This window comes from Eulemur rufifrons, chromosome 30 (assembly GCF_041146395.1).
Source record: "Eulemur rufifrons isolate Redbay chromosome 30, OSU_ERuf_1, whole genome shotgun sequence".
Taxonomy (NCBI): Eukaryota; Metazoa; Chordata; class Mammalia; order Primates; family Lemuridae; genus Eulemur; species Eulemur rufifrons.
This window is the reverse complement of record NC_091012.1, coordinates 127,003,093-127,023,142: the sequence shown is the minus strand read 5'-3', so window position 1 is coordinate 127,023,142 and position 20,050 is coordinate 127,003,093. Positions and strand designations below refer to the sequence as shown.

Sequence of the window (20,050 nt, the reverse complement as noted above, 5' to 3'; positions counted from 1 at the left end):
ACAGGCAGGCAGCAAGCCTCACCTGTTTTCTTTTGTTTCAAGGAGGGTAGTGGGACTTACAAGTGACCCTGCCAGATCCCCAAGATGTAGAAGTGCTTCCTTCCCAAAGGATGTTCGCTTTCTTTTAGCACGTGAGACCTGCCTTAGAGCACAGTGACTAGAGCATACTTGGGGATGTAGGCCATGATTTATTGGGGCTAGGGGAGCAGGGAATAGCCCAGCTCTGGTCTGTTTTTATAGCTTGGTCTATTAAATGTCGACAGGACCAACTGAAAATTTAAAAATTCATTGAAGTATAAATATGCCGCATTTTAAACCCAAACTATAAAATAGGTTGACCGAGTTCTCTCTCTTGACTACTGTGAGGATATATGTTAACCGGTGAGTGAATGAATGCAGAGAGCAGTGTTGGCATTTGCCACAGGTCCTATGAAACCTGGGCAATGTCACTCAACATTTCTAGGCCCATTTCCTCTTCCTTAAATTTTACCTGCTTCACATGTTGTGGTGAGAATCAAAATGACATAATGCTCCTGAAAAGGCCTTGTGAACTATAAAGCGTGATGCAAATATTTACTGTTTACTGCCATCATCCACAGCTTGTGAGTTTTGAGTGCTGTACTGATCTGCAGCTTTAAGTTCAGAGTAAGAATTGAGGTAGTGATGTTTCTCAATACTTGGAGAGATAAAAGATCTGAGAAGAATTCTGGGCCGGGCGCAGTGGCTTACACCTGTAATCCTAGCACTCTGGGAGGCCAAGAGGGGAGGATAGCTCGAGGTCAGGAGTTCGAGACCAGCCTGAGCAAGAGCGAGACCCCGTCTCTACTAAAAATAGGAAGAAATTAGCTGGACAGCTAAAAATATATATAGAAAAAAATTAGCCGGGCATGGTGGCACATGCCTATAGTCCCAGCTACTTGGGAGGCTGAGGCAGGAGGATTGCTTGAGCCCAGGAGTTTGAGGTTGCTGTGAGCTAGGCTGACGCCACGGCACTCTAGCCTGGGCAACAGAGCGAGACTCTGTCTCGAAAAAAAAAAAAAAGAATTATGTGAAAAACTTAAGTTTTTTTGAGATCTTCAAAGTCTTAGGCTCTATTACATTTAGTTAAACAATGGCATATTTTTTAAAAACCTCTATAATTAGTATATCCCAATATATAATTTTTGGAGCCACATACATGAAAACAATAGGACTTTTTTTAAAAGTTTCACCTGAATGTCTTGGTAATATATAGATACAGATTTCATGCATTAAAATCTAGGTAGAATTATTTTCAATATGGTCTAAAAAAATTTTTTTTGAGACAGAGTCTCACTCTGTTGCCCAGGCTTGAGTGTAGTGGTGCAATCATAGCTCACTGCAACCTCTAACTTTTGGGCTCAAGGGATCCTTCTGCCTCAGCCTTCCAGGTAGCTAGTACTACAGGCACCTGCCACCATGCCTGGATAATTTTCGTAAATTGTTTGTATGTTGCCCAGGCTGGTCTCAAACACCTGGCCTCAAGTGATCCTTCCACTTCAGCCTCCCAAAGTGCTGGGATTACAGGCATGGGCCACCATGCCCAGCCCTGGTTAAAAAATTAAAACGCAACAACAGATTGAACAATCAGGGATGCATTTTGCTCTGTGATATGTTTCAAATAGATTGCTGTCTTTCCTGCAATATGAAAGAGAAATGAAGGGTTTTTTATTTTTGGTTCTAGGACACACAGTTCAATTCCAAAAAGAAAAGCTTGGTGATTTAATTTTTAATGTTTCTATTCCTCAAAAGCTATTAGAAATCAAGCAAAACAATAATTTTCACAGGACTTTAAATATCTCTGTATATAGTATTCTCCGTGTGTGTACAACTAAAGTTTAATATCATTTGGGAACTTTTTTAAAAGTTATTGTACATCGATTTGAAATGGGGATTAGGAAATTTTGTTATGCTATGACAATAGCAGGTTGAAATGTAAAAAAAAATAGGCAATGGATGATTATGTTATTTATATTGCATTGATTTTTTTAAATAAGCTGATTTTGTTTTTTCACTGAGCTGATTACGCTAACTACTGGATTGCTTTGTTTTTTGTGGACCTCTGAGCCTAAAGGCTGGATAGGCCTTGTCTCCTAAACAGTTTTGGTATATTCTCATTTGCATACAAATCTCTTAACATACATGTCAATCTTCGAAAGAGACATCTATAGAAAGTTGGTCAGATCCCAGCTCTCATTCCTCACAAACAGGCTAGATAACACTTGTGTAAATCAGTTCAGCAGCAGTTCCTGCTGTCCTCATTATTCGCAGAGAATCAGGGCAAAGCACACTGATGAATAAAAATAGACAGTGTTCCCTGGCTGTTTCCCTGGCCCTGCGTTCACCTCCATCAGGGATGTAGAGTGTAGCACGCACCTTCCTTCTTCATCTGCATGCTTCATCTCGGGACCAAAAAAGAAAACTATGCCTTAGATACACACTCCACTCCCACTGGGGCCACTGCTTTTCATCCAAAGAGGTTCTCTTTACAGCACTCAATTACTATGTCTCCTGGTTCTGGCTAAAATTTGGAAACATGGCAAGTTTGACAAGGCATATATTGACTTTTACAAAGCCTGTAATATAATGGAAATGCTTGCTGGCTGAACACCGGTGAGTTTTCCTGGAAGTTCTGCATGCCAGTGTAGATTTTTAATGCTCTGTATGCTGAGTCATGTATAACATACTGTCGCTTGTTTTTCAGTAGGCAGCCCCTAATATCTGACTTCTAAATAAAACTCTTTGACTTACTAAAAATTTGCCAATATTAATATCACTAATTTAATATGAAGGGATTCAGAGGAAAATCAATCAATATTTGGAGGGAAAGGCTTTCTCTTTTTAAAGGTCAAATAAATGGGTAAAGCTCCATCTTGAAAGGAATTATCTTCTGTCCTGCAGCTAAAAATAATTCCTGAGAAGGGTGTAGAAAGATGTTCAGCTGTCCGAACTGACTAACTCCTTATTCACTCTGCCTTAAATACGCTGAGAGGGAAGAGTTACTCTTGGCATTCCCATGGTTCAGAACCTGGTGCCCGCATAGAAGGGGACATGAGTGCTGCCCTCTACCCTGCTGAGTACAGGAAAACTGTGACCAAAGTGAAGCTTTTGAAAAGATGGTTCTATCTGTGTACAAGATGCTGATAGAACTTTATCACTGAGACCAAGCCTGGCGCTTAGGGAAAGGAAAAAGGCACTTCAAACTTGTACTGTGTAAAAACTCTGGCAATAATTTGCATTTAAGTATACCAAAGAACTAGCATCATAGCTTTCCTCTGCCACAAATTCTCCTGATTATTTCTCAGCTTAGAGCCTGAATCAATCTGCAGCTGACCAACTGTAATCCTGGCCACCACAGCTTCAAGGTCACAGTTATCATATCTAGACTGTGGACATTTTGTTAATGTCACTATTGATGAAAACTGCCTTTACCTTAATATTCTTTCAGCACCCCCACCTCTCACAATTTATAAAACAGAAGCAGCAATACCACCAATGAACAGTGAATTTACAAGGAAGCTACACCCACTGGTTACAAGCCTACAAAGTTATAAGTAGTCACTCCATGTTAAGTATCAAGGAAATTTCCTTTAGAAAGCCCAGTTGCCGGAGCTGGATCCTTCCGCTTACCTGCTTTAGGTATTTGTTTACTGCCTAAGGAAAGTCCCAAGCAGCCAGGTGCAAGAAGACAAAGCTCCTTGGAGGGTGGAAGGGATGCCCGGTGTCCTCTGAGCTGCGATCTCAATTCCGATGCTTTTCATGTGGCTGAAATAGCTCGAGTGCTCTGTGCCTCTCCCAGTATTGAGAGCTGCTCCTGGCTCGGGGCTGGAGGGGAACTCAGTTTAAGGCTAAGTGTTAAAGAGAATTCCTGTCATAGCTCACAGTTGTTCTTCCTAAATATAGAGTTTGATACAAGCCATACACTGGCTGCCTCCGAAAGGCTTGACCGTGCCGAAAGCAGGGCTCAAATGTCAGCCAGGAGGTGGCTACGATATCTTACTGCCCTCCTAATCTTCTGGAAGATGCTGGCTGCATTTTCTCACATATTCTGAGGGCGTATAGCCAAGTTTGAAAAGTAGGAAAAGCCTATCTTTAGCTTTATTACCTGGAGGCCAGAAGATGAGGACTGTTTAACAAAAACTGGAGGGAGGTAGCGTGGCTCTGTGCTTCTACGCAGGGGCACTGACACCAAACAGTGTTTGAATCCCAGCTTGGTCACCTGGGAGCTGTTAAAGTTATTTAATAATCAGCACTCAACAGTCACCAAATGATGATAATCATCCTATTAAATTGAACTATATGACGTTGCCCTCTCTGTAGGTCAAAAATGGTCGAAGATCGATAGGTTGGTGTGGTTCCAGGGCCCAGAGTCCTGCTCACTCTGTTCTCCTGCCTCTACTGGGGACAATACTTTTGACCCCAGAGCACAGGAGACAACAAAACAAACAAAACAAAGAGGAAATGTCCATTTTAAATAGGGCAAGGGCCAGGACCAGGTATGAGGCAAAACGTTTTTCAAACACAACATTGCCAAACCCTGAGGCACGTGCTCACTATTTTTAACACTACTTTTTAACTTCACCAGCCTCTGACATGACCTTTACATGGAAATTTCCTTCAGTAGAAGTATTAAACAGAGCAGACAGACTTACAATCCATCCACTGGATGAAAGCGGGCCTCCTGTCTGAGTTCCTGACACCATGCTCAAGCCACTGAACTCTTACCAGCAACCGTAGCCTGCCAGTCTTCTTGCTATGTGAGGTTTTCCTCTGATTTGTATGAGTCCCTGAAGTCAGGTTTCTGTTCCCTGCAGCTGAATGCATTCCAGATGGAAGCAGTTGGCCGTTTTCGTGTCTGTAAAAAGAAAACCAACTTTCTGGGAATTTAGAAGGTGAGCAGGTAATTGTGGTTCATTTTAGTTTGGGGTTCACCATTAAGTTCTAGCACAGAGGAGGCCACTGAGGTTCACAACTGTGGATTAGGCCCTTCCCAGGGAGGGGAATAGTTGTGCCTTGAACAGCCCTCCCAACTGGGGTCTCCCAGAAACACTAAGATGACAAGTGCTTTTCCTTGACCTCTTGCCATAGCCCCCTGAAATTTCTATTACTGTTGTCACTCGGTCAGTTTAAGGCCCTCATAAAAACAGACACTTGCTGTGTGGGAAGGGTAACAGAGGAAGTCCCTGGCGTACACCAACACATACCAGGTTGATGAGCAACAATTAACTGGGCCCAAGGGGATGGGGCACAAGAGGAGTCCATTTCTTGTCGGGAGGATTGAGATGGGAGAAGAAGCTGGAAAAAGTAACAAAGAGTCTCAAAGTGTGGAAAATGGGGAGATAGAGGGTGCTGGGCATTGAGGGGGTAGCTTGAGACATTTTGGCATGTCTCAGTGGAGATCACCAAATAGGAGCAGGGTAGGGGGTTGTTGGCAAAAACAAAATTGACTTAAGTCCTTCTGACCTGCACACCTTCATCCCTCCTCCAGTAAGAGCAGTAGGCTATCCAACAACATCTTATATCTATGTAGCCCTTGTTCAGTGGCAAAGCACTTCTATTTGTATTATTTCATTTAGCCCTCCCAATAGCCCTGTGGGTTAAGTGGTATTATTCCCATTTTATAGATCTGTAAGTCGAAGCTCAGAGTATTAATTCAGAACCAGTTACCTCCAGCTTTTGACTCTCAAATTTAGTGCTCTTTCCTGTTATACCACAGTGCCCTCAAGGTACCACACTCACATGTATGCCCCACCTAAGCACATATAAGTATGGTATCAGTCATTTAATCACCTTACAAACCTAGGAACCTGAAGGGAGGAGAGTTGTGAGATGGTTCAGAAATTCCATGAAGAAAAAAAAAACCAGGCTCTTCGCAGTTCCTCTACTCTGCCATTCTCAACAAGTCAGCTTTTTATCTTCATGCTTCTTACCTCATGTTCCCAAGATGGCTGCCACTGCTCCAAGAATTGGGATCTTTCCTAAGCATCCAAACAAAAAGGAACAGCAGTGGTGGTGGGAACAGCAGCTTTGCTTCTTAACAAGGAAACTCCCAGAAACCCTCAGCTGACTTCCCCTTACATCTCGTTGGCTGGAACTGGCTCTCATGGCTGCAAAGGAAACTAAGAAAATAAATAAACTGCAGAGAGTGAATAGAACAGAAATGATTAGCTGAGATCAAGCACCCCATATAAAATCAGGATGCTCTTAGCAATGAAGAAAAGAGAAAGCAGCAATGGTATAGACAAGACATGCACACACATACAGAGCTTTAATGGAAAATGTGCTTTCACACACATAATCTCATTTAATCTTCACCACCTTATGAAGCAGGTGTTGTTTATTGATCTCCATGTTATAAATGACAAAACACGCTGAGACGGTCAAGTCACATGCCTAGGAAGTGGCTGAGTAGAAACTCTAGGTATTCTGGCTCCAAACACCAGGTGTTTCCCCTGTTCCTCTACACACAAACCAACAGGGAGAGCTGTGCTGCTCATACTGCTGTCCCATCCGTGACAGCCCTCATGAATAAGACTCTTATCATGTGCCCCAAATTACAGACTTCTTTCGGGTTCCTCTTTGCTTGGTTCTACTCTATCCTAGGTCTGCCTACAGTTGGGGCAAAGGGAAAAATACACCATATTATGGAAGTTTGTAAGTGAATTAATAGATAACTCTTTGTACCATTATGTGTAAACGTGTAACCAAAAAAAAAAAAAAAACTTTAAAGGTTGACAGAGAGAAGAAAAATTAACAAATGATGATTAGCTAGAAAGGATTGTGAAAGAGAAACCAACTGTGCTCTATGAAAACACTTTATTTTCCCATAATATTTACTTCTATGTTAAAGTTTAATTTTTGAAATCATGACTGTGATGAAATCAATGCTTATTTTTAATCCAGGAGAGCAAGTGACAAGGTTTGCCCTCTGGGATGCATGCTGTATGATGACATCCTTCCTTTCCCGGCAGATGCTGGCACTTTTGAAAAGACTGGTGTGCAAGTGTGGCCCGCCTTGCCCTCCTTACCCGCACCTGACCCACAGCTTCATTTGGCCAATCCAGGCTCCCAGCTATGGCAGAAAGTAATTCAACATTTTCCATAACATCTATCACAGTAGCACCAAAATTTCATAAGGCATAGGTGATTTTATTTTAAAAAGATATTCAGCTGATAACAATAAAAATAAAACATATCGAAATACTGGTAAAACCCGACGAATGAAACAGATGGTTTCTGACTAAGGAACTGGTTGCAGTTCTCTATATCATAGCATCAGGTAATGGCACTACCCACCCTCTCATGGCCAGTAGCTTTTAACAACAAGAAGGTTACAGAGGATGTGGACTTTACTAAATTTACCAACAGGGGAAATACAGGTGATTTAAATGTGTTCATTTGAATGATACTGATCAAGGATAATTTTTATCCTTTGTTTTTTTTATCAAAATTGTCATTTCTTCCTGTTTTTCTCTCCTCCATACCCACACCCCCATTTCTCTATGCAACATTATCACCTTGAATCAATTATCAACCACAACAATCCCTTTGTATTAGGCAAGATGTATAACTGTTATTATGGATTATAACAAATATAATCCAATGACACGAAAATATTTGTCTTTATATAGTCTAGGCTCGAACAATCTGACAGATAATTTCTGGAAATACCACTGTCACTAAAGGCATGTTGTCCAGTCTTTCTACCACCAGATGGTTTATTTTTATGTGTTCCAGCATTCTTAACTGTGGTTGTAGCTAAATAATAATATGACTAAGGCTGGGCGTGGTGGCTCACGCCTGTAACCCTAGCACTCTGGGAGGCCAAGGCAGGAGGATTGCTTGAGGCCAGGAGTTCAAGACCAGCCTGGGCAACAAGCAAGACCCTGTCTCTACAAAAAATGAAAAAATTAGCTAGGTATGATGGCACGTGCCTGTAGTCCTAGCTACTCATGAGGCCAAGGCAGGAGGATGGCCCGGGGCAGAAGTTTGAGGCTGCAGTTAGTTGTGATCCCACCAGTCTACCCCAGCCTGAGCAACAAAGTGAGACCCTGTCTCAAAAAAAAAAAAAGAAGCTTTCACATTTGTATAGCTCAATAGCTTTTCCCCCAAAGTATTTTTCTTCCAAAATTTGTTTTACATTTGTATAGCTCAATAGCTTTTTCCCCAAAAGTATTTTTCTTCCAAAAATAAAGGAGCTATCTAGCCTCAGAAGTGAATTCAGACTTCCACCTTTAAAAACCTATTGGCTCCTCTGTCCTCAGAAAAACTGCTCACATCCACCTCTCAGTTGTCACTCCCTGCTTTTACCTAAGTCACTCTTTCCCATGAAAATAACATTTCATTCATTTACTTATTCATTCATTCATCATGTATTTTACCAAGTGCCTATTATGATTCAGGCACTGTGCTAAATGCTGAAGGTTTAAAAATGAGTAACTATACAGACTGCTATAGGACTCCAGAGGAAGTCATCTCTAACTCTCCCATGGCGCTGAGGGCTTCATGGAGAAGGAAACGTTTGAGCTAAATGCCCTGAGCATCTATTAAGTGCCAGTACTGTTCTATCCGAGCCGCCCCCCCGCCCCCCCACCCCCCTGTCACTGGGGTGAAAACAATAAATAAGACTGACTGTGTCTCTGCCCTCAGAGCTTATCATAGGGGGAGGAGGACAGACAAAGTCAAGTAAACAAATAAACAAGAAAAGTATAAATCCTCTTTGTGACATGAAAAGAAACAAAACACTGAGGAAGAGAATAATGGGGAGGGGATGGCAGGCGAAGCATCACTCCAAGAAGAACTGAGATTGACAGGGCGAGAAGGAACAAAGGAAAAGAACATTCCAGGCAGAGGGGCTGCATGCACAAAGGCCCCAAGATGGGAAAGTATGTTCTCAGAACTCAAAGGAAACCAATGTGGCCTGAGCATACAGAAGGTGGGCATGAGATGAGAGGAGAAAACTAGGCAGAGGCTAGCAGGACCTTCCTAGACCATTTTGGCTAGAGGTGCTGGTTTTATCCTAAATGTACTAGGAGTCCTTGGAAGGTTTTAAGCAGTGGAGTTGCCTGGTTTGAGCTATTTTTTTGTTTTGTTTTGTTTTGAGATAAGGTCTCGCTCTGCTGCCTGGGTTAGAGTGCAGTGGCGTTATCATAGCTCACTGCAGCCTCAAACTGCGAGTCTCAAGTGATCCTCCTGCCTCAGCCTCCCAAGTAGCTGGGAGTATAGGCGTGCACCATACGTCCAGCTAATTTTTCTATTTTTTGTAGAAAGGAGTCTTACTATGTTCCCCAGGCTGGTCTCGAAGTCCTGGCCTCAAACAATCCTCCTGCCTCAGCCTCCCAAAGTGCTAGGATTACAGGCATGAGCCACCAAGCCCAGCAGAGGCTTGAGCTTTCATGAGCTCACGATTGCTGCTATGCAGAAAATGGACTGCACTAGAACAAGCCGGTGGGGGGAGGAAGAACGATGAAAAGGATAGAGATGATGGTGACCTGAACAAAAGTGTTGGCAGTGGAGATAAAGAGAACAAGTGAGGTTCAAAATGTATTTTAGTAACGGAGTCAAAGGTATCCTTGCTAATGAATTGGATATGGTAGGAAGGAAAGTGAAGTTTCAGGCTTGGATCATGAGATTTAAAGGAATGTGTTGCATTGGGGGAGGAGTGAAGGTAACAGCGACAATAAGATATACATCTTAAGTGCTTGACGTTGGGCCCGGCACTTAGTGAGTTCTTAAGGCAAGGTATGAAGAATTAAAAAACCATTGTTGATCTCAGAGAGAAGAGTTTCAATAGATTATGAGGGCTGTTCAAAATCCAGGTCACTGTGGAGTGTGGCATGAATGAAGGGTTGAGGCAGCAAGTGGATCCATCTTTTCTGAGACCCTTGCCTAAGAATAAAAATAAAAAGGATAGTAGCTAGGTTTGGAGATATCCAATATGGAGAGAAATTATTTTGGCTATATCTTATCTCAATATGGACAATACTTAAATATGTTTATATGCCAAGATAAAGAGGATGATAAAGGTCAAGAGGAGGTCATTGACAAGCAAGATCCTGAGGAGGGGATGAAATCCAGCCTCCAGAGGCAGGAAAAGATGTTCTTTCCCTGAGAAGGAGCTAAGGTAGAAGGCTGGTACCAAAAAGTTTGTGAGAGTCTGTGGGGCTGAGGGAGGAGGAACAGGGACAACATAAGCCACCTGAAGGCCTGCCTCAACTTTCTAAGGGCCTTCAAGAGGAAATCAGGTGTAGGGAACAGGGAAGAACTGAAAAGATTGCCCAGCAATGTTGAGGGTCCAGCTGAGGCTGGAACCTTGCTGCCTTGGAGATGGTTATTTCATCAGCATGGGGACTGTTTTGTTGGGGTGCTGGTCCTCAAGAACACATGTCTTCAGCTGAGCTCCCTAGAAGCAGATCTTAAAATGCGGATTTGTGTACAAGTGATTTATTTTAAAAAGTGTTTCCAGGAAAAACTGGAACACAAGAGTGTGATCTCAGGTCCCACAGAAGGTATTCTCTTGTCCCAACCCAGGTAAAGGCACGGAGGCTGTCATTCTCCTGTGTGCACTAGTTATTGGTTAAGGGCTGCCCAGGGGAACAAATTCCCAGAGCTTCTGGCTCTCCTTACCAGCCGGAAAGGTAGGCTCCAGAAGCCCTAGGGCAGGCCTCCAAAAAAGCACTAAGGTGTTGAAAGCAAATGCACACTAAAGCCAGGAGCAGACAACAAACAGAGGAAGGAGTTCTGGGCAGAGCACATGGTCATTATCTGTCCCTGCACAGCTGTCCATTATGGCATATAAGCCTCAGCAAAGTTGTTCTTAACTACATTGATATCTTGTTTCTTAAAAGCCTAATTTATTTGGATTAGTCTCACAAAGTTATATTATTGCAATGTTGAGATGTGTTTCTTATTGGTCATTTTCTAATAAGTGTTGAAATGGACTATTTTTGCAGGGTTTGGCAGTCTATAAATATATTTAGAATTACATTTTCCTGCTTTGTCACATGAGACCTCTATAACCTGGCTCTTTTCCAAAAATGAGGTAATTCTAATCCCTTTGGTGACACATGGTAGATGGGGTGAGGGGAGGGAAGTACTCCTCTAGGGACTGAAGCAGTAACAGTAGCTATCCTGGCACAAGCATCAGAGATCTAGACTATTACAAAAACATCACTGCTGTACCCTTGAACAAGATTTTACCCACCTGGAATTTTACCCAAGGTCAGGATCTGTAAAACTGGGAGAATCACATTTGCACCACACACTATACAGGGCAATTTCCCTGGTGTCCTTTCCCTCCTGCCCTGTAAAGCCTTTTTTTAAAATAACTAGACCTATGAACATAAATGAGACAATAAACTTGTAAACAACTTGATCCTCATAAAGAGAAGACAGAAATAAAACCTGAACTTAAAGTATGTCACAGAGACAATGCTTAAAATTCAGCACATGATCCCCTCTTCCCACGATACTATGTTTTCCAGGCTCACTCACTATTGGATTGGGGCCACGTGACTGAATTCTAGCCAATAAGATGCAGGCCCAGTTATTGTAAGCCAGTGCTACTCCAAGTGTGGTCCGTGGACCAGTGCTCATTTGCAAACTATATGTTACCAGTTTGCCATGAGCTAAATACAGAAATTTAAAAGTAGCAATTAGGGACTTTAATAGCTATCTGATATTGCCACTACATCCAAGCAGCATTTCCCTTTTCTAAGAATTCATTTTTGTTGCATTTTAAAAGTATTGGTCCATGATGGATTAAAAAAAAAATTTAAACCTGGTCCTTGGATTGTTTAAGAAGCACTGTGATGCTATAAGCCATTCCAGGCCTGGCCTTTAAAAACATCCTATGCAATCTTCCCCAGCTGTAGCAACTTAAAGCCATTGGTCCTAGATGTCATGGCTACAAGACGGAAAAGGATCACTCAACCCAAGTGAGACTCTGATGTGAGCAGAAAATAAATGTTTACTATGTAAAACTGCAGAAATTTGGGTTTGTACTGAAGCACAGCCTAGGATTACTTGATTTATACATGGAATTATTGCTCTTGTTCTGGGAGCTGGATGAGCTGGCACTGAAGGATCCACTTCAAAGACGGCTGCTTTATTAGTATGTCTGGCACCCTTGGCCACGGATTATTAATCAGACTGCCTCTCCAGGGCAGTGGCCTCAGGGTAGTTGACTTCTTACATGGAGGTTCAGAGCTCCAAGAGCAAGTGATGCAATATAAGACCAGAAGCTGCATGACCTTTTATGCTCACCCTTGGAAGTCACATAGCAACACTTCTGCTGTATTCTATTGGTTGAAGCAGTCACAAGCCTGCACAGATTCAAGAGAAGAAGAATGGACCTCCATCTCTATGGGAGGAGTGTTACAGAATTTCTGGCCATATTTTAAAACCACCTCACCGTGATTATAATTTGGGTCTCTGGTTCCAGATATCTTGTATTTCTTTTAAACCATCTGACCCAGAGCCTTATCCATAGCAGGTACCCCCTAAGTGTGTGTTGACGATAATGACAGGGAGAAGACAGGAATATTGCTCTGATTTTGATAACTGTGTCTGAGGTCATGGGAATAGTTCATGGATTCTAAGATGCACATTTTTCACATTTTAATATATCTGGAATTGACACTCATTAAAATTTATGGCATTTTACGATGATATTTAGCATTGCTTTTTCTTTCTTAGGAGTACATAAGATAACTATGTATCATCCAACCAGTAGCTTCTTGGATGAAACATAGTAAATGCCAAAGACTCTACAGCTCCTAGATAAAGCCTTAGCTAATGAGAAGCAATGAAAGCAAAGTAAAGGATGTGAAAATTCCTGTTACTTCTGAGCTGAAACTGATGAGCCAACCAAGGAGGACAGATAGAGAACCGACAGTCACTGCAGTCAGTGAATCATAACATCATAAGAAAACCCAAAAGGGCATCATGTCCAAACTCTCACTTAGTGGCCGCCCCCCTGCCCCCATCATACTAGCTCCAAATCTTTGCAGTCTCTGGACACCTACCCACCACCACCTTGTGCTGTAACAGAAAACACTATCAACCTTGGAGAGGGGCCAGTCAAAGATCAAATTTGGGTTCTGCCATTTCCCCTCTCTAAATTACAATTTCTTCATATGCAAAATGGGTATTATAACACCTAACTGTAAGTGAGCTAATGGAACTAAAGTGCAGGGCAAGGCACACTGGAGATGCTACATCAGTGTTATTTTCCTTTCCTTCACTAAAATCTCCCATTGTTTCCAACTTCTCTATTTCCTGCTAGTCTTAAAATAATCCTCTTTATTACGTTACAGGCTTTGAGTGTCTGCTTTGTTAAACAAAACTATTGTGAATGTCCTCAGTTGAATATTCCAAGATCCTAACCTCAAGTCTGAAGAATCTGACAAAATGGTCTCATTTTAGCTCAAAGAATACTGCCACCAAGTCACCCAAGGCCTGACCTCCCACTCTCCTGTAGGTTTTCCCGTTGTCTCGTTAAGCCATTCAAAGCATGGGGAAGAGTATATTAAAGAGGCTCTGAATTCAAAAGAAGAAAGCCTGAGTTAACTCCTTTATTCATTCAGTTATTCAACAAAGGTTTCTGAGCACCTACCATGTGCCAGGACCTGCACTCGGCCATGAAAATATAGCACTGAACAAGACAGTTATAGAGACTGCCCTTATAGAGTCCATAGCCTATGGAGGAGACTGACATTGAATAAGCAGTTATTTCAAAGAGGGACAAACATGCTCAAGGTAGAGAAACCTGATCTACCTGGGCATCCAGGAAGGCTTCTGTCTTAGTTTGGGTGCCTCTAAAAGCAGATGCTGAGAGAAGGATTTGGGTGTAGTTAATTTGGGAGGTGATCCCCAAGAGCAGGCGTGAGGGAGTGGGGAGACTAAGATAGAAAGATGTTTTTAAAAACCAACAAAGGGTGCCATAATGAGCAACTGGCCTTTGTGGGCAACTGAGGCTCAGTCCTACTGGGAACCCTTTGAGAAACTGTGTGAAACACATCTCAGAATTATGTCGCCAGAGGCCAGGGAGCCTTGGGTATTTATCTACTGGCTCTGTCGCTCATTCCCTGAAGGCTGTCTTTCAGCAGCATTAACATAAACACACACACACACACACACACACACACACCCTGCCACATACTTCTGAGTTAAATCTACATTATGGTTTCTCCACCTCAGCACCATTGACATTTGGGGCCAGATCTTCCTTTCTTGGCGGGGCTGTCCTGTGCACTGTAGGATGTTCAGCAGCATCCCTGGCCTCTACCCACTAGATGCCAGTAGCACTCCACCCTGCCCCCTGAAGTGTGACAACTAAAAATGTTCCAGACATTGTCAAATGTCCCCTGGTCCATATGCAGCTGAGCAAGGATCCGCAGTGCCAGAAAATACCCTAAGTTAGAGAAGGAGAAAGATGCTGGAGAAGAGAGGTAGACTGAGGGGACATGGAGCTGGCATCAGCAGCAGCTTCCCCGAGGATGCTATGATGTTTACGCTGTGACTTAAAGAATGGGAGGGAATTCACCTTTAACAGTGGAAAACAATGAGACCACAAGTACACCTGTTTTGTTGATGACGGGATCCCCAGCAGCCAGCACAATGCCCGACAACATGTAGTAGGAACTCAATAATTCAAGCCTGGGTTACTTCACATCAAAAGAAACATCAAGAAACATAACCCAGATGAGCACAAGGACAGAGCACCAAGAAAACCTTCTGTCTTAAATATACTCTCATTCCAAGAGGATGCAGCCCAACAGGCACAGGGTTTGGCAAATGGTACGTGCTGGGCTTGATTTCAGCCCCACTTGCCCCTTGTCCAGCCCTGTGTGCATCCAGCAGCCTTGCCATAGGCCCCACCCTGCAAATCACCCCTATTCCTTCATGCCCCAAATCACCATGTATGAAAGGCTGTGATGTGCAGGGCTGGGGGGGGTGGTGGAGGAGGATCATAGCGCTATGCAGTTTAGCTTAAGTTTTAAGTTGCTGTCCTGAGTATCATTGGCTCCTCCTGCTGCAGGCACTTTGTCAATAGCTACCTTTCTCCCCTGGCTTTGCTCTCTGCCACGTTGTTCTCTTCAACACTCTCCCAAGATCTATTGGCAGTTGTCTCTGTCTGTGGCTTGCCTCTATTTATCACTCTTTCTCTCTGTCTCTCTGTCTGCCTGTCTCTATCTCCTCTTCCCCAACCCTTTGATTCTCCCTTCTGATTTTTTTGTTTCTGCCATGACAACACGCCTCAGAGCCACTTGTCCCTGCATTTAAAGGTTTGGGGCAGCAGCTCTAATCCCTGGGACAAACATGCTCATTTGCTGGGTCTCTCTCATTCCATTTCCTCCTGTACAAGTAGAAAAGTGTGGCCTTCATCACTTAGGAGGGCCAAGACTAAACTTGGGTTTGGACTTAGAAAAGGAGAAGACTGGCTTTTTAGGTGAACCTGGCCAAGGTAAAGGAATTTTCTATGACATCTATAAGTTTGCAGTATGATTTGGAGCCACCACCCCAGGAAGTAATAGAGCCAGGTTTGCCTCTTGTGTGCATCCATTTACCTTGAGGACCACATTTGGCAGAGGGTGGGGAGGGGGACAAGAATGACTAGTAAAAGATTAATTTGGATATTCCTGAATCTCCTTAAGAATTTTCTCTTAGATTCATCTTCTTAATATCACTCCAAAAGCAGATTGAAGAATAATAACCACAGAAGTTCTAAGTGCTTGGCACACTGAACCAAATGGCTTCAGTGCAGCAGTAGGTAGTTAGAAGATAGAAGGAAAGATGTAGCCAAAGTTAGATCGTGTAGAGTTTTAAAGAACATTTTATGTGCCAGGTACAGTTCTAGGCACTAGAGGTATCTTGGCAGATAACAGGAATCCATGCTCTCTTGGACCTTATATTATAGGAAGAACCCCTAGCTTTGGACCTGAGCAAGTCAGTAACTGGTGAGGTGGGGACTGCCAGGGTGGGGAACACTAGGGAAGAAGCAGCTTTTGGGACAGAAAATAACGGTTAGTTTGCATAATGTTAAGTTTGCAATGCCTATTATTAAATAGATCTCTAAATGGAGATATCAAAGAAGATGGATATCCCAATATAGAGTTCAGGGAAGAAGTCCAGGCTATGATCCAAACTGAGGGGTCACCATTGAGGAGATGGTATTTAAAACCAGGGGTCTCGATGAGATCACTTAGAGAAGGGGTGGAACTAGGGCAGGGATGGGGTCAAAGGGCTGAGCCCTAGAGCAAGACAACATTTAGACATCAAGGAGAGACTGAGGAGTTAGGGATGGCGGTAGTTAGTGTTTCATAGGTACAGAATTTCAGTTTTGCAAGATAAAGAGAGTTCTGTAAATGGACTGTAGTGATGCTAGTGCAACAATATGAATGCACTTAAGGCCACTGAACTGGATCCTTGAAAATGGTTGAGATGGTGTCTTAATCTGTTTTCTGTTGCTATAAAAGATTACCATAGACTGTATCATTTGTAAAGAAAATAAATTTATTTCTTACAGTTCCGGAGGCTGAGAAGTCTAATGTGAAGGTGCTGGCATCTTGTAAGGACAGAGGGCATCACATGTGGAGAGGGCAAGAGCATGCCAGCTCAGGTCTTTCTTCCTATTCTAATAAAGCCACCAGTCCCATCATGGGGTTTCTACCCTGATGACCTTATTTAATCCTAATTACCTCCCAAAGACCCCACTTCCAAATACCATCAACATATGAATTTAGACATTAAGTTTCCAACACATGAAATTTGAGGGATACATTCAAACCATAGCAGATCGTAAATTTTATGTTAGGTGTATTTTACCGCAACATCAATAAAAAAAGAGAGACAAAGAGAGACTGAGGAGTAAATGGGCATAAGAACCCAAAGGAAGGAAGTGTTTCCAGAAGGCGGGGATGACCAATCAGATCAAATACTACTGAGAAATCAATGAGGAGTTAATCATCGGTTTTGGCAATGTGGAGAACAGCAGTGACCTTGACAGCAGAGCAGGTGTTGGTAAACGCTTGCAGTGAGCTCAAAGACACAATGGGGGATGAGGAAAGCAAGATAGAAAAGGCAGTCAGCTCAGGACGGCAGAAAAATGGGGGCAATGACTGGAGGTGATCACAGGAGGAGTCTTATTTTCACAGGAAAGATAATGGATTGTCTTTGGGGGCTGAGGTTGCAATGATCCCACAGAGAGGGAAACACTGATGAAGCAGGAGAGAGGAAGGACATTTGTCAAAACCACACTCAGTCCCTGAGTAGCTGAGAGCACTGGGGTTCTGATTTACACAGGGGGACGGCAGGACTGGCCTCCATATAAGCAAAGCACATGCAGCTGACCTGTTGTGTCAAGAAGGGGACGAGGCATGCGGATGCAGAGGCGAGCAGGTGGGTCCACTTGTCAGGGGGGAGGGTAAGGACATGCTCCTCTGATTGAGAATCATTTTGCAGTGAAATAAGAAGCAAGGTTGTCAGCTGAAAGTGAGGAGTAGAGAAGAGATTCTGAAGTTTTGAGAAAGTTTAAAATAGCCCTCTTAGAGAAAAGGAGAGGGAATTGGCATGGGAATTGTAGTAGAACTGCAGTGCAGCTCTTGGGGCCTAATTAAGATTTGTGGTCAAAAATGTAAAGTGAGGCCAGAATCAATTTTCATCTGAATATGTATTATTTTTATTGTTAATACTTTCTTAATAGTCTATAACTTCAGTTTTTATTTCCTCTTTGATTCACTTATTATAGTCAAGGATTTTTAAATATTTTTAAGAAGTTAGAAATTTTTTTAGAAAATACAGCCACCAAAATATATCAATCATCTATCTCTAAGTACTGACAACATTTTGTCAAAATATATAGAGCAGAGACTATTATAAATACAAAAAAAAGTTTTGACAAAACACCTCTTCTGAATTTGAAAAATTCTAGCTAAAATTGGATATAAAAGATTTTAATACTACAGTTATGAAACTTGATTGAATATATATACACATACATGATTATACATGATTTATAAATATCTTAGTCCATTTTCTGTTGCTATAACAGAATACCTAAGACTGGGTTATTTATAAGGAAAAGAGGTTTATTTTGGCTCATGATTCTGGAGGCTGGGAAGTCTAAGATCTGGCAGTCACATCTGGTGAGAACCTCAAGCTGCTTCATAGCATGGCAGAAAAATGGAAGGGCAGAGAGGGCACATGCGCATGAAAGAAAAGGGGGCTGAACTCCCAAGATAGCCAACCAAGTCCTGAGAGAAAGACATTAATCCTCCTGTGAGGGCAGAGTCCCCAAGACCCAAATACCTCTTAAAGGTCCCACCACATCTCAACACTATCACATTGGGGACCAAATTTCAACATGAGTTTTGGAGGGAACAAACCACATCCAAACCATAGCAATGTTTATGTGTATGTATTATATATTATGCTATATGTACATATATTATATGTGTTATATGCACATATATTGTATATACACATATATGTATAAATACACATAAATTTTTAGTTCAAAATTTATTTTTTACTGCCATGAAATATTTGCAAAAGTGTTTAAGGTACTATGAGACCAAGAAAAACCTCAAATTCCCAAATTTAGAAGTTGCATGTTCCACAATCTCTGACCCAGATGGTAAAAAACTAGAAATTAATACCAAAAAGAAAAATAGAACTATTAAGATAACTCTAAAATACTCTTCCAAATAACTCAGAGGCTGAAGAAAAAATTAAAATTGAAATTCCAACATTTATTTATAAATTAACAGCAGTGAAAACAATGCACACTCAGAGGAAAATCCATAGCCCTAAAACTCTAACTCTTGATGGGAGGAGCTGCAAAATAGTGTGGCCATGTTTTTCAATCAACCATAGAGACAAAAATAAGGACAACTTAGCAAGGTTAATGGGGAAACCATTGAAGTGTATATCTTCTTGCTTAGATGATACTTTGAGATCCAATTTAGCAACCTGAAATACGTGCTGCTTAGGAATAAATGACTCAGAGAGGGGACCAGCAAAAGTCAAAACTTCCTCCAAAAACACTCACTAGCATCTCAGCTACTCTCCAGCTACTACCATCTCAAGGAAGTGGCCAGACTGAAGAACATCCAGTATTCCTTCCAAGGTTAGGAATAGAGGAATAAAGGATTCTGCCTTTTCCTTCTTTGTCTACTATGCCCATATGAATAGTCTTTTTCCTTTTTAAGTGCCTGGTGATGGAAGCTCAATGAGGTTGATCCACATAGGCCAGTTATATGTAAGGGAGGAAAACCATTTACTCCACCCCAATTCTTTAGGTCAACTGAAATATCTTTAGGAACATGTATAAATACTCAGCATAAATAGGGAAGATTCCAATGTGTGCAGGGTCAAGGGAACAGCTGCTGGGAAGGACAAAATGCATCACTGAGACAGGGAAAGTAGCATAGGCAAGGAAATACAATCAGTACATTGAGTTTATAGGAAATGTACTAATTCAATTCAATAAACACTGCCTGGAACTGGAGAATAAGATATAAAGCATGTCTTTAAGAAACTCATAGTTTGGTAGAGGCTCTCCTACAATATTCATTAAAGCTTTTTCCTCAGTTGAAAGCTGGAGTGATCCAATGAAAAAATATTTGTGAAATTATTTAAAAGGTTATAAAGCATCAAATTCTATATTATTCTCACTGTTTAGTACTTGATCATAAAGGTCTCAGTAATAATATATAGCAGGGGTTGGCAAACTATAGCCTGCTGCCTGTATTTGTAAATAAAGTTTTATTGGACCACAGTCACATCCATTGATTCTCCTATTGCCTATGGGTGCTTTCTCCCTACAAAAGCAGAGTGGAGTAGTTGCAACAGAAATGGCATGGCCCTCAAAGCTTAAAATATTTATGATCTTCCTTTTACAGGTAAAGATTGCCAACCTCTGATATGTAGAGTCATTCAAATGTTCTCTGGGTCATTCAATTCTCCTGAATCTTCTTTCTTTTCCCTGTGGGACAGCAGTCCCCAACCTTTTTGGCACCAGGGACCAGTT

At 42.0% G+C, this 20,050-nt stretch overlaps 1 protein-coding gene across 2 annotated transcripts in view; it reads right to left on the bottom strand.

Annotated features, from left to right (window-relative positions):
• The window catches only part of SMPX (small muscle protein X-linked), a 122,590-nt gene that overhangs the window by 48,598 nt on the left and 53,942 nt on the right, over window positions 1-20,050 (bottom strand). The window contains exons 4-7 of one of the 2 annotated variants that reach the window (XM_069463053.1): window positions 5,949-6,137; window positions 4,744-4,873; window positions 4,124-4,244; window positions 3,649-3,843 (exon numbers count right to left, since the gene is read on the bottom strand). The gene's annotated coding sequence lies outside the window, so the exon portion shown is untranslated. Of the gene's footprint in view, window positions 1-3,648; window positions 4,397-4,743; window positions 4,874-5,948; window positions 6,138-20,050 lie in introns of those variants that run through there. The other variant, XM_069463052.1, reaches the window with a different exon arrangement.